The sequence below is a fragment of the Doryrhamphus excisus genome, linkage group LG4, assembly GCF_037039965.1.
Source record: "Doryrhamphus excisus strain RoL-2023G ecotype Guam linkage group LG4, RoL_Dexc_Guam_v1.1, whole genome shotgun sequence".
NCBI classification, from domain to species: domain Eukaryota; kingdom Metazoa; phylum Chordata; class Actinopteri; order Syngnathiformes; family Syngnathidae; genus Doryrhamphus; species Doryrhamphus excisus.
The window spans coordinates 6,421,947-6,438,089 of NC_136360.1; positions in this window are offsets into that span (position 1 = coordinate 6,421,947).

Here is a 16,143-nt window from a genome sequence, read left to right on the forward strand (position 1 = left end):
CACACCGAATAGAAGCGGTTGGGTAGCACAATGGCGTCTGTGTTTATTTTACAAGATAGATGCAATGGAAAGATTAATTTACTTCCCATATCCATGTATCCATCTTCCAGCTTTTAGAGGCGTTGTGGTTTTGAACTTTTGATCAGCTGATGAACAGTGTTTCGCTTTGAATGTTTTTTGTCTCGCACTAAATTCCTCTTTTTCCATTTTGAAGCACTACTTGAAACCTCCTTAAGATCCAACAATGCAATTTTCAACTGGTCTTAAATTTAAGTTAATTAAATAAAAAAAATCGAGTGTATAAAACACTTGAAACTTAACTTCAGAGGCTCGAGTGGGGCACATCAGCTGTTCTCATGTCCGGAAAATGTCACTCTTTACACATTTCTTGCTCAAATGTCTGCAAATTTGTCGTCTTTCTCAAAATAGAACAGTTGACTGGTTGTGGCGCTTACACTACTTTGGGAGGTTGTGTGTATGGATCACGTGTTTGTCTCCCATGATAGTCTGTCTTGTGTGGACAGTCTGAACAAGAACTCTATTTTATCTCTTTCATAAGACTCCTTTTAGTCCTCATAAATCATGGGACACATTTCAAATGTATTCCCATTGACATTTCCCTCCTCGTGTTAGCGATCATTCACTGCAGCTGACAGCACAGGAGAAGCGTTTGTTCAGCCGAAAGCTATGAGGAATGAATAAAACACTCTTGATTATGAAAGTTATACATAACTCCATTGCAGCTTCAGTTTAAAGACATTAGTCATCATTCAGAGCAACGTCATACCTACCTTTCTATTCAATTAATTGATATTCTATAATAAATTACAACGTTTGTCAGGGGAGTGAATATTTGCAAGGGGAAAGTGGCTGACACCCGGATATTGAGCTACAATATGTGAGGGGGAAATTAAAGGGCAGATCGGAAATTAAAGGGAAAGGAAATTGAGACACTTAAAAGAATTTTGCTGCGCACAAGAAATGACATGTTACCTTGCACAGCTTGCCTTCACAACTTTAAATACAGTGGAAGTATGTATTGTGGGTGTGTTTTGCAATCATTATTATATAAGTGTGCTATTATATAGGTGTATTATAGGTGTGCTCAGAAAAAAAAGTTAAGGTAGAAAGCTGTTTTTGTGTTTTATTATTACTATTATCTTTGTAAAAATGAAGATTAAGGCTGCACGGTACAGAGTGGTTAGCGCGCAGGTCACACAGCTAGCAGACCCGAGTTCGATTCCACCTGTGTGGAGTTTGCATTTTCTCTCCGTACATGGGTTTTCTCCGGGTCCTCCCACATTCCAAAAACATGCTAGGTTAATTGGTGGCTCCAAATTGTAATAGGTATCAATGTGAGTGTGAATGGTTGTTTGTCTATATGTGCCCTGTGATTGGCTGGCGACCAGTCCAGGGTGCACCCCGACTCTTGCCCGAAGACAGCTGGGATAGGCTCCAGCATACGCGCAACCCTCATGTGGATAAGTGGTAGAAAATGAATCCTTTTTTGTGAAAATTTGCTTATCATGGTCGGGTCTGGGAGCAATAAACGCTACTTAAAGTGTGTCCTGTACAGTTAATAAAATGTTGACGATGGCAACAGTTTGACCCCGGAACAGATTATTTCTATATCCATTATTTTTGATGGGTAAAATTGCCAAATCATTGGCATTTTAGTCTTGAATGTTCCACTCTGTACAGTAAGCTGCTTACGCACACACTGTTAGTGTACGCACACAAAAAACGACTTTTCTACCTGAGAAATGCGGTCAAGCGCAGCTAAGTGTGCATCAAGGGTGGGGGGGAGACACGAAACCAGGCTCCTTGGCAGGTACAAGTCGACAAGAGGCATCCGTAGAGCGCCGTTGACTGAAGCGCTGACCTTTTGTTGGGACTGCGTTGGAGACGGTGCTCGCAGACTCTCAGTCAGCTGTCAGATACTTGCATCCAGCCTGGTGGTGGGAGGGAGGCCATGACACCAGCCTCCCACCACTATGGCCTCTTTGTGTCATCCATCCTTCCTTTCTTGCAGCCCATACATGCTCCACACAAACAACCCACCCACCCAGAACACACGCACACACATTAGCACAGCCACAATCCCGCATCCAGACACAAACATATTTCAGCGAGTTCCAGCCAGGTATCAGTGCTACAAATAGCAAGAGTGGGCATTTGGGATAAAATGGCAAAGCCAGCTGTAGGGGTGAGATAACCAGCATTGCGGAAGCTGCAAATGGACACCGACACTGGGTGTTTTTGTTGTGTTTGAAGAGTGCTTTGTCATACTTAGGCCTATTGTACAGCGTGGCATCACTTCTATTCTGCTGTATTACTGCAACTTCCCAACTTTAGGTGTGACATGGGCCCATGCCCGGTACACATGGTGAATACATCCTACAAATGTAGCCTCACTTTTGCATCCGCCACCTACACTGTTATTCTACCTGCAGACATACAGCATATGACACGATAAACAACACTCTTCTTGTTTGGTGGCATATTGTCTTGTTTAACCTTGTTCCCACTCCAGCTATGCAAAAAGGTTGTAGATTGTGTTTATCCTTTGTTTTGCCACCTCTCAAGTGTAATACAGTCTCGGCAGGATGGTAAATTTACATAAACAACACAACGCAGTGTGCATTTAATTTGCATACCGTATATGCTTTGATGTTCCTCACTCAAACATGAGCAGTTGAAGCCATGGCAGGCAACATGACTGTATCCATCTGACTTTTGACCTCTCAGTGCCAATACATTGGCTCTAATGTTCTTCATCTGATGCGAACCCATTGGACGGTAATTATTCATTCATTCATTTTCTACCGCTTTTCCTCACGAGGGTCGCGGGGGTGCTGGAGCCTATCCCAGCTGTCTTCGGGCGAGAGGCGGGGTACACCCTGGACTGGTCACCAGCCAATCACAGGGCACATATAGACAAACAACCATTCACACTCACATTCATACCTATGGACAATTTGGAGTCGCCAATTAACCTAGCATGTTTTTGGAATGTGGGAGGAAACCGGAGTACCCGGAGAAAACCCACGCATGCACGGGGAGAACATGCAAACTCCACACAGAGATGGCTGAGGGTGGAATTGAACCCTGGTCTCCTAGCTGTGAGGTCTGCACGCTCAACCACTCAACCTCCGTGCAGCCCACTTCAGTGTTCAGTATCATGAAAAACTACATTAAAATGTTTGGCTTAATTTTTGAAAGTTTGCCTCGGTTGTCAAGTTGTACAAGTAACAAACTTGTATTTCATCCATTGGTATGATGACTCTTGTGGTATTCATAAAGATGCAGACAGACAACGCTCCCGGCACAGCTTGTTTATTCGGGTATCTTGGCTCACACACCCAACATCCTGTGATACTTAGTTGATACAATACTACGGTATCCTGTAAGGTTCATTCAGTTGGCAAACTCAAATGAGAATGTTACACAAACTATAGTCTGTTTGCACATGAAGTTCCATCTTGGCGAAGAAATGAATGTGAACTTTGATTACAACTATTTTGGCCAACTTGTCTTCTTGTCTTGGTATTGGTGCCACTTCCTTGACAAGATTAGCTTTTGCTACCTAGTAAAATGACAGCTAGATGACAATTGACTGAAATTGTATGACTCATTAATGGATGAAAATACATATACAACTTCATCAATTTTAATTAATTGGTCAAAATAGCGGCTGCACGGTGGACAAGTGGTTAGCGTGCAGTCAGGAGACCCGAGTTCAATTCCATCCTTGGTCATCTCTGTGTGGAGTTTGCATGTTCTTCCTGTGCATGCGTGGGTCCTCCCACATACCAAAAACATGCTAGGTTAATTGGTGACTCCACATTGTCTATGTATGAATGAATGTGAGTGTGAATGGTTGTTTGTCTATATGGGCCCTGTGATTGGCTGGCGACCAGTCCAGGGTGTACCCCACCTCTCGTCCAAAGACAGCTGGGATAGGCTCAAGCACTCCCGTGACCCTCATGAGGATAAGCGGTAGAAACTGAATGAATGAATGGTCAAGATGGCCATTTTGACCAATTAATGTTGATGAATGTAGAGTGTTCGGGTCGAGTAAAGACGGGGGTCCTTGGATACTATCAGTAATGTGTCCACCTTAACAGTAATCGCAAGTGTATCGCTGCTGACAAAGGAGATTGTGCTTGTTTGGCATTCCAAATGGAGGTGTCACATGCTTCAGGGTTCAGAGGAGTGTATCAGCAGGGCGGGACCCAACTTGTATGTTCAACATGACTGTGTATGTGAGCGTGAGTGTGTGTGCTGAGACAAATATGCCAGTAAAATGAGGTTTCAGATAGGAGTGTCGTGGTTTACAGGAAGACAAGGCCAAACCCCACACATGCATACTGATGCTTATCTTCAGTGGCTCTGCCAACAGTGTGCACAGATCTATGATATATTTAACTCAAGGCTGGTGAACAGGTTCAAGTCTTTGCTTTAAATGTGTGATGCACGTAAAATAAATAGCCCACCTGTGCGTCAAGCGCTTGTGTTGATGTCACGGTGCATCCCTGCAAAGCCCGAATGAGGCCACCTGAGCTGACAGCTGGCAACCCATAAACAGTTGTAGCAGCTGAATGCTGCTAATCCTGGCGGGGGGATACTTGACTCTTCCCAAACAATGCAGCATACTCTGATCCCCCCCATGTTAGAGATGTGTCGTTTCTGAATGAGTCGAGTCTTTTGAATGGCTCTTTTAAGTGAATGATGATGATGCATTCCCAGTTGTTTATATGAATGGCTTCCAAATTGACCATGCTCTTTTTTAATATGTGACCCATGAGTCAGAGTTGTCCACGCTGTCCTCAGGTGAACAACAACTGACACATTTTTGTTGTTGTATCAGGGAGGAGGACACTGACTGGACTGGACTGGAGCCACATTTACTGCTGTATCAATATTGTGCTGCAAAGTCTTTTAGGTGAGGGAAAATTCAACATTGTGATCTCACTGTAAGAGCATGGGGATATAGCACCACCTTGTTAGGAATTTACAATGAAAACACAAGCCAAATGAAGTTATTTTCAATATTTACTCTCTCGTATAACTACTAGAAGTGATTGTTTCCTTGATAATAACATTGTTTGTAAAGAAATCAAGAAATATAATGACAAGGCTCTCTGAAATAAATGGATCCTCGAGATCGGGCTCCCTTCAAACAGTGGAGAGTGGTGCTACTTGGTACCTGGGCCTTCAGTGAGCCAGACAGATTTTTTTCCAGCCAGACACTGTGAGATGTTAATAAATAAATAATAAATATATTGCTGGGTTTCAACTACCAACACCAATACCAATACTCTCTCCATCATAATATAAGTACTATTATCTTCTGATACATTGTCACCAATACACCTGACTTATATGACGACTAACTACTTTGAGTTAGGGACTAATTTCCGCCGGTGATCAGCGGTTCAGACAACCCCAAACATCTATACTACAGTATCATCTGAAGACGTTAATGACAAAAATATGAATCATTTTAAGTAAAATCCATCTACTCACCCCTCCTCAGTCTGCCAACTTGGCCAGTTGGAAAGTTTTGCTCTGATCAACCAATCAGAGGATGACTGTCACTGTGGGTTAGCTTGCTTGCCCAGAGAGGCAAATCTGAAGTCGGAAGAACAGTCCCTTTCTCCACATGTGTGTGTGTGATATGGGCCATCACTCCTGATTCTGAAGGCCTTCTGAAGAAACACAAAGTAGCTAAAATCTGATTTCCTTGCCTCCTTCACCAAGTTCTTGCTCATGTGGCGTTCAATTGCTTCTCTTTGATAAAATGGAGTCCTAGGCACAAAACAACACATTTTTGTTGTTGTCATTTGAACAAAGACATGTCTATTTTTGTTTAATTCTCTGGTACTTTTGTACAGTAGCTCATGTTATTGTGATGATGATGTTGATTATTATTATTATTATTGTGCCTGTTGCAAGATCATTTAAACCTGCAATAACAGCCTGATGTTCCAGGCTTTTCTCACTGAACAATTACTGACAATGTAGAATACTACATTCACAACGTCTTCCTAATGCCTTGTATTTGTATTTTAGTTAATTTAGCCATTTTTATGCTTAATTCTAGGAAATACCTTTGCTGTAAATATGTTATCTGTAATTATAGGCTGTAGTCAGCCAGGAAAAAGCATGATTTATTAATGAATAAAGTGGCGAGGGACGACTGTATTTTTTAATGTTCTTAATTTCAGCATACATTGCAATTGTAGTCTTTCTTAACATTGAAAACATAAATCAGGATTCCTCAAATACTGCTATTTGTAGAGTACATTTATAAAAAAACTACACCAGGAGGTTGCGTACAGTTGTTGATCATGGTGATCACATGTGAAAAGTTATCTTAACGGAGCTGACTCCTGCATAGAGCCACTTAGTTTTTTTCCTCTATTTTGTTGTGTTCAAGCTGTACGAAATTAGTCAGCTACATGATGTGGCGTCTGAGTGTACACAATGAGTAGGAGGGGGTGGGCTGGGGGTTACAGACACAAGCACACACAGAGGGAAAATACTGTAAATTCTGCTGTGATGAAAATGTTGCCTTTCTGCAATAGACAGAAAATAACACGTTTGAGAAGATGCTATGTCTGCTTATTGCATTCAAAAATATTCCTTATAACTTCCATTTCTCAATGACCGAACATTATTCCTGCATCTTTCCCCAAGGTGGCAGGTACTAGTATGCTCACCTCTGACCTGGCCCTCACCATCTCCTCTGCACAACGAAAGGTTATCAAGGTTGCATCGTCACAAAGCACTGTAGGAAAATATGCCAACAAGCTCGTTTTCCATTTCCAGCTCTAATGTGTTTATTTTAATGACAATTATTGGAATGAGGGCGTAACCATGTACATTCCCTCAGACCTACTGGGGATTCCCATTGCCGCTGCACCTTCTTCATCTGTGCTATTATTACTGGAAAGCACATTTCTAAAGATGGCGTCATTCAAGATTCAGACAACCGCCCCACAAAAAAATCGACTGTACCCCCCAACTTCACCCCTTGCATGCCTTGTTTTGCAATGTTGAACAATGCCGTCTGTGTTATTTATGACATTTAGCGAGTTGTTGCTTGAGTTCAGAGCAGGCCAGACATCTTCTGAATGCCTCCACTGACAGATTACGCGCTTGGAGCCTTTTGAGAGGTGGGATTGTTCCATTACTGCAAATAGAAAGCCAATGTGCAGCACCGAAAAGGTCAGAGAGTCCAGCCTTACTTGTGGTAACGATGTAAGGTCATAATATTGAATAAAAAAAAGGCAATGTGCTTGCATAACACTTTTGCATGCTAACATTTGCTAACTATCATTATACCCGGGGTCAGCGTGAATGTCATGGTGGTACTCGCAGAAAGGTCAGTGGGCCGTAGACGTTACAGTCAATACAACTGTCACATGGTGTGTTGCCAACATGGCAGTGGAACGTTGAGGGTAGCAGGCCAGCAGTGCTAACATTCCTCTTTTTTACTGCACGCAATAAGCAATAAATGAATTAATTATTCTCTTAAATGTATGACAAATGATTTAGTTTTCTAATCATACTGTATGATGTCGATCAAGGACTGAACATTTTAGGGAGGTTTTGAAGAGCCAGTGTCAAGTCAGTTTCGACAAGGAAGTAAATAAAAATACATTGATACTGCTTTCTAGAAAACTGGAAATTCAAATGCCCAACCTCCACAGGGAAGACTAAACAAGCTATACCGGTGGTGTCCAAATCTTTTCCACCAAGGGCCGCATAGTGATACAAAAATCAAAGCATGCGGTGGCCACTTTTACATTTAGAAAATGTAAAACATGTAAAGTGGGGTCCACCCTGGACTGGTCGCCAGCCAATCACAAGGCACATATAAACAAAGAACCACATTCTCACCTATGGGCAAATCATTTTTGGAATGTGGGAGAAAGCCGGGGTGCCCAGAGAAGAAAATGCAAATTCCACACAGAAATGCTTAAAAGTTCATAAGTTTTTTGTCTTATCTATTTGGTTTTGTCTATTTACATCAGGGCTGTGTAGCATCTATTCATTCATTCGAGGGTTGCGGGGGTGCTCGAGCCTTTCCCAGCTGTCTTCGGGCTAGAGGCGGGGTACACCCTGGACTGGTCGGCAGCCAATCACAGGGCACATAAAGACAAACAACCATTCACACTCACATTCATACCTATGGACAATTTGGAGTCACCAATTAACCTAGCATGTTTTTGGAATGTGGGAGGAAACCGGAGTACCCGGAGAAAACCCACGCATGCGCATATGGCTGAGGGTGGAATTGAACTTGCTGTGAGGTCTGTGCGCTAACCACTCGATCGCCGTGCAGCCTGTAGCATCTATAATTTCAAATAAATGTTATGCATACCATTAAAAACAAGTCTTTGTGTGTCCTCGGAGTGTCCAATGAGTGTGTCCAATCTCTGCCTTCTTGGTCCTGTTGCTGGTCAGGGGTTGGGTTGCATTGTGGAGGGATTTATACAGCTTTCCGACCTGTATTGCATTGCATGCCGGTACGGAGGCGGTGTTTCACTCCTATTTCACCTTTGTTGACCGATTTTATTATTGCATAAATTCATGATGCAAGAAACACTTTCTGTCTTTCACTTTTAATGAACACCACTATTCGCTAAATGGGTCTTCTCTACGTATGAGGCTTGTTATGAAGTGGCACTATGGTCGTCACAGTAACATTATTAATGCTGATGGTGGGAGTTATTTTGAGGGGGGCTGTTGTTCCAGCTTTACATTATATCATAGTGTGTTTTCTTAAGTATTATCATGTGAAAATACTGTGTAAAATAAAATACTTCCTTTTGTGACATACTGCAGATATTGAAGTGAATCACTTTTGCTGCCAGGTATTACCGCCCAGACATAGTAAATATTTAACCGTACGTCATTGCTGGCATTCTGTTTACAGCAACCGAGCGTGCTACTCCCTTCTCGGAAATGATACCGGGTTTGTACAAGCATGCTCTGTTATCATTTTTCCACAAACTGTCATTGAAGTTCACTGACCTCTATGTTTCCTACAGCAGTAGGGAAAGTAGGCAAGGAGGGGTGGAAAAAAAAGGCATGACGTCGCCAGTGAGGACGGAGCACTATTTTAGGACTCTATTTTAGGGGGGGAACTGACGTTGAAAACTCCCTGCACGACCTGCCAGGCCAGTCATGCGCCTGGTGTGTTGACCTTCGAGGGAAATCAGTGATTACATTAGTGCACCTCAACAGGACATGGGAGGAAGAGGGGCGGATTTTGGAGAGAACAAACTCATTAGACAAAAAGTGTGGAGAGAGTTATAAAAGAGAGGAAAGGAGGGGGGTGGAATTAGCCTGCAGCTTCAGCTATCCCGATGGAGGAGGATTAGTGGGCAGGGATTGTAGTGTGTGTGTGTGTCTGTGTGTGTGTCTGTGTGTGGGTTTTCAACTGCGTAGGAGGAGGAGGCCGATTTGGCAATTTCTAAACTTGCGTGCACCAACAAAGGAAATGCCTGCATCTGGTGTTCATCACTGTGTACTGTACACACACACACACACACACATTCACTCACTTAATGTTATTTCCTCTGTGTGCTATGTTTTCTCGACTTCCATCTTGCATGGTGTTGCCCCCCCCCCTCCCTTTTCTGCACAGGCTGACCCCAAAGAGCACCATTACCGTCCAGAGAGCCTCTGTTTCACCACTGCTAAAATGTGCAAGACGTCCATTCCATGTTGCCAAAAAAAACCCACCTACCCAGCCACCTACACTTCCTGCCCACTCCTAGTCTCTCTCACTCAGTCTCCCCCTTCACTTTGTTCTATTTCATGCACTCTATGCTGACACCTAACCTTTGTGCGACCACGAAAGTCCTCCGGGTGCTTTGCCGTGGGCTTGCCAAACAAACAAGACAAATAAACAAACTGCATTTCACAGCTATAAAGGCTCATTGTGTCCTGTGGGTGGATTTCATTAGCTTATTTAGCACCGTGCCAGCCTGACTTCTATTGTGGGCCATTTAGTGTGAGCGGACATTCTCAAGACCATTTTGAGTGGGTGATTTTGGCTGACGGGCATGAATCTGAGTGTATGGTGAGTCTTGTAGCATCATGACACTGAAGTGACAAATACAAATCTTACAGAACAAGTGGCGTGAGCTATCCTGTTACAAATAGTTCTTGGCATGTAACAGAACATTGCCTTCTTACAGCGACCAAGATGACGATCTGCTTACACTTCACTCTGTTACTACAAGCCGTACAAAAACATAGCTTATGTAACCTCAGTTTATTATTATCATTAACAAATTGTTCAGTTGTGAGGATATGCGGTAGAAAATGAATAAATTAATGTTCAATCAATTATTCTTAATGGAGAACCCTCAGCATCCACTGCAGTGGAGTCTCTGACGGGACGCCACCTTTCTGAAATTGTGTCCCTCTGGACAATTTAGTAGAAGTGATGTAGTGTGGTTGCTGTAGGGCAATGATTCGACATCCAAAGACTAAAACATTTCCCAATAGCGGACACTGTCATACAGTATGTCTCACCTAACATGCCTGTGACTGTTTTATGTGCTAACCAATGAGGATTGTTGTGTTTAGAACAAGTTAGTCACCACATGGCAGTTGTAGTGAAGGCATTCCTCTTACATAAAGTATGGAATCCGGGAATCATGTCTTGGCATGTGGTATGATATGATGTGAGTGACTCAATTAGCTTCATCTACCAGAACTGAACTCTCTTATTATGTAAAGTGGGTGGTGACTTCACACAGTTGTATTTTGATTAGTCACTCATTTAACGATGGGGCTGTATTTTATTGGGGAAGAACACATTTTTACAATGTATTAGATTCTTTTCCCATGTGTCTTTCAATGGGCACACCCAACGACTGCACATTGTGATGATACAATAGGAGTTATAAGGGTGGCTTTATAGTTGAAAGGTGTACTTTTTTACTTCAGTGTTCATTCATTCATTCATTCATTTTCTACCGCTTATCCTCACAAGGGTCGCGGTGGTGTTGGAGCCTATCCCAGCTGTCTTCGGACGAGAGGCTGGGTACACCCTGGACTGGTCGCCAGCCAATCACAGGGCACATATAGACAAACAACCATTCACACTCACATTCATACCTATGGACAATTTGGAGTCGCCAATTAACCTAGCATGTTTTTGGAATGTGGGAAGAAACCGGAGTACCCGGAAAAAACCCATGTATGCACGGGGAGAACATGCAAACTCTACACAGAGATGGCTGAGGGTGGAATTGAACCCTGGTCTCCTAGCTGTGAGGTCTGCGCGCTCAACCACTCAACCACCGTGCAGCCCACTTCAGTGTTCAGTATCATGAAAAACTACATTACAGTGTCACCTCAAATGCATCATATATTAGTAACCAATTAACCTGGATATTGCCATGTTGCGATCATCACATTTCATGCAAATTCATGCAAAATTAACAAATGCAACTTTTACCAATCCCTGCAAGTTCCCTGCACTTATTTTATATTTTCATGAATATTTTGATTTATTTGCGTATGTTGGTATCAACATCATTTAACATTATTATTTTAACATGATACAGTCACTTTTACACTCCTATTATTCTTTGTTTACACCACTTTCTGCAGGCTATGGATCACTGCATGGACACAATAGACAGTCGCCGCTAGCACAGCAAGCTACCAAGCTAACTAGTTAGCCTCTCCAATTTATGTATTCTTAACTAAAGAAAGTGAAGAACTGTGAAGAACAAAGTAAGAAGATGAAAAACTACCACTTTCACACAGAAGGGGAGAAGCACTTTGTTCCATGCCATGGCTGACTCCATGCAGTGTGAAGGTAATGTAATATGACGTCATGTCTCATCAATGTGACTCCATATATAACTATATCGGTATTTCAATTAATAATAACAAGCCATAGTCAACCACGCAACATAGATAATTTACAATTAATACATTTTTGAAAAACCACGATAGAATGAGGGAGTGATGTTCAAACCGCGATGTAACGAGTTATGACTGAAGCAGATCAAAAAGCTGTGAGGGTTGTGGTTGCTCGCCTCAGGCTCGCTCCAAGCCAAAGAGCTATGAATGGATCAAGAGGCTGTCAGAATAGTGACTTTACAAGCAACCGTAGAAACAGTTCTGTATTACTTTCCCTGTTATCCACGACGCTGGTTGTGACTCACATCGGAGTAAATGGTGTCCACTCTTTGAGTAGTTACTGTAAACTGTGACTATGACCAAGTCTGAGGCGACACCTTCTTTTCTTGTGGCACGTTTTTCACATTCTCTGTGGTCCTCTGGCAAGCAACAGACGCTGAGCTTGAGAATGTGTCATCTGTCATCTGTACTGTGAGTCGAAAGTCTGAACAAAAGCAGCACTTTGACTCCTTTTGTATGTGAGGTATGTGAGGTGTGAGCCATTTTCTATACTGCTTTTCCTGGGGTCTGACCAGTGCCGTGCAGGGCTCACTTCCAAATACGTAAACCTCATTATCTGAAACTTTGGCATCATTTTACACGAGAATTCAACATTCTAACTTCATTTATAGTTGAGAAAAATCCAAAAAGCACAATAGGTCCCCTTTAAGACTTTGTTGATGGCATGAGTTAATTGTTGATTAATCACACCTTGTACCTTTATGGCAAAATGGAAGACAATACTTGGTTCCTTTCAGCAGAGGCACCGTTGATTAAGTCGCAACTAGTCTGCTGTCTAAAGAAGACAAGCTGAGCATTATTATAATCAATGTCACTAGAATATTGGAATATTATAATAGTATAGTATAATATATAGTATCTTTATTCATTCATTCATTCATTATTTTTCTACCGCTTTTCCTCACGAGGATTGCAGGGGGTGCTGGAGCTTATCCAGACTGTCTTTGGGCGAGAGGCGGGGTACACCCTGGACTGGTCGCCAACTAATCATAAGGCACATATAGACAAACAACCATTCACACTCACATTCATACCTATGGACAATTTGGAGTCGCCAATTAACCTAGCATGTTTTTGGAATGTGGGAGGAAGCTGGAGTCCACGCATGCACAGGGAGAACATGCAAGCTCCACACAAAGATGGCTGAGGGTGGAATTGAACTTGGGTCCCCTAGCTGTGAGGCAAACCACTGTGCGCGCTAACCACTTGAACACCGTGCAGCCCCAAGATTGTATTATCTCATGAAAAATATTTTAGGGCCTAATCAAACAAAAGCATCATAATGAATGCATTGAAATGATGCTGTGTGTTAAAGATGAAGATAAAGGTTAAAAGTTTATGCTGTTTTTTGAAAGACACACTAGACCTGTATAATCAGTTCTACAGTTCTACTGTATATATCTTTGTACTGTATATATCTACATATCTGGCAGTGCTTGGCTGTGTAGTGAACAGGCTAGGCACCGTAGCAGCGGCCCCACCCTGCAGTCAGCGTGAATCAGGAGGAAATCATAGTGACAGGAGCTGCACAGGTGGGCCGACCTGTGCGGAATATGCTTCATTTTTCTAGCACAGCAGAGGGCGGCACCACTGATGACTTTGATGGATGGGAATGTTGCACAAACACACAAACACACATACACGCCCACACATGTCCCACACATGTCGTTCACACGTACAGACATACACACACAGGCTGCATGGTCCCACCATATCTGATGTCCAAGTGAAGTGTTTACAACCCGCCCACGCTGCTGCCTTCCTTCCCCTTGTCAAAAAACTCTTCCCAGAAGTATGTGAGCTTATGGCTTCCATGTCGGCATATACGGTGGGGGCTGCGCATATATGCTCCATCACAAATGATCTCATGTGGAACGTGGCAAAAACCATTGGGTTTTTAGGTCACATCATGTATGAACACTCAAATTAACTCAATTAACTAACTGTAAAATGAAACATTTGCTTGTAAATGTAACTGAAAGAAGAAAATGGTACATTCATCATTACTATTAGTAATGCTGTAAGTTCATCACCGTGGAATTAACTAAAGAGTTACTCAGTTACTGTAGCTAATTTGTACGGCATTAAAATAACATACACCTTCGGCTTCCTCAGCAAGGCACTTGTAATCTGAGAAGTCTCTTTGGCTTGTTATCGTGTTGGAAAACTGCCATTCAACACATATTCACAAGGGAAGGGATTATGATATGCTTCATTATGTTGCACTGCGTGTCAGAATTTATGTTTCCCTATCAATGAACTACAGGTTCCCAGTGTTGGCAGCACTCATGCGACCCCAGACCATGACAGGCAAGACACAATAGTATTGCTACACATTTGGGTTGCCATCATTTTAGACAATAATGGCTGTGTTGAGTCATTTTCAATGCTTAGTAAGTATAGACTGTTAAGCTGTAAACTACTACCATAAGCATATTTTGTCATATGGCCCTCCAACATTGTTGTACTGTACTGACAATTTTATAATAATTTTTATAATTTACTGTCATTGATAAGACCACTTAAGCAACACTTAATATAGTTTACTGCTTTAATACTCACATCTTTGTGATGAAAGGCTTCACTTTCAGCTTCATCCCTAAAACTACTACATTCTCCTCAACTGTGCTGCTGTCAAAAGCCTCTGGCTGTCCGACATCTGTAGTTTCTGTGGCTCCGATAGTTTCGATTGTTTCCCTCTCACCTTCTATTCTTCTTCACTCCACTGGTGTAATTCCGCATCAACTGCATCAACAAGTTTGTTTCGCTCCCATCAATCTGACAATCAACATGTGCAGTAACATGGATTAGTTCATTGCATGAGAACAGAGGAGGGCGCAGTCGAAGTGCTCATGATAGATTATGCATTTTGATTTAGTTTTAAGCATGTGACCGAAGACGAAAACATTATTATATACTTTAAATCGAAGGGGAAAAAAAATCAATAAACAGTTTTTATGCAACATTTGGGGGGCCCTGTAAATCTTGGGGCCTTAGGCAATTACCTGTATTTGCCGAATGATACAGCAGTTTTCATTTAGTTTCTGACCAATGTTTTGCCCCTCCCCCGATTTGAAATACTATTGAGAAAATGCTATAGTAATGTCCCTTGAGAAGATATACTCTTATAAAGGTTGTTGTCACAAAATTTCATCATCAGCTCAAATGAGAGGTCGAATTGGAGTCAATGAAATCAAGGTGTTCTGCATGCCATGCCTGACTCATGTGTGGAAGAGGACAAACGTCAGCACACCGCACCTCTGTCTCCAGATTGGGCATATGGAGCAAAGCCACTTCAAACAAAGAGTTTCAATTGAAGGGCTGTTAGTGGTTAAAACGTCTCCTTTCACTCTGTAGGACTCGAGTCAGCATCTGTGAGAGAGATGATGACAGATAAAGAGACAGGGGGAGCTGTCTGGGCTGAAGCAAAGACAACCACATTTATCTCTCTCTTTGTTTGCACGTGGGGTCTCCAGTAGATAACGCTCTGCAGTGTCTGGCTAGCACAAACATAGCAGGGTGATTCATTTCTTAGATATTTACTGAGGGTTCGTCTTGTTTGTTATGTTTGTCATCAGACATTCTGTGCTGGTTTTGAAGATGCGAGGAGAAACAAGTTTGTAGTTAGTGAGTATCTATCTGACATATTGCAAAACTTTCTTCTTGTGTGTCCTTGAAGTGAACTGTATTGTGATGATTATCGTAAAATCGCTGTGCAGGCGTCTACTGTGTTATGCCAACAGTCAGTGCTTAAATGTATAGTTTCATTTTTCAATGTTTTAGTCAATACATGTAAGACTGACTGGCATACAATTTTTGGGATGATGCACCTTTCATAGGTACAAATTAACATTAGGCCTATATGTATTATTGTGCTTGTTTGCACATCTAGTAGGGTTCAGCTCACGAAACGAACAATACATGATATTGAGTTCCCAAGAATGAAACGTTATGGTATTTTAACATTAGAAGTATCAGGGCCACATAAAAAATAATCTGAGATTTTGAGAAAAAAGTCATAAATATATGAGAAAAAAGTCGCAATATTAATTGTTTATACGTTTCAGAGGCAAAAAAAAGGATAGCTCTTCAGGCAGGATGCAGCGATCATGTTTTGATCTGACAAATCTTAAGTAAGTTTGATCGAATGTGGAGCTGCTGAACTCCATTGAAGTCCGTTTC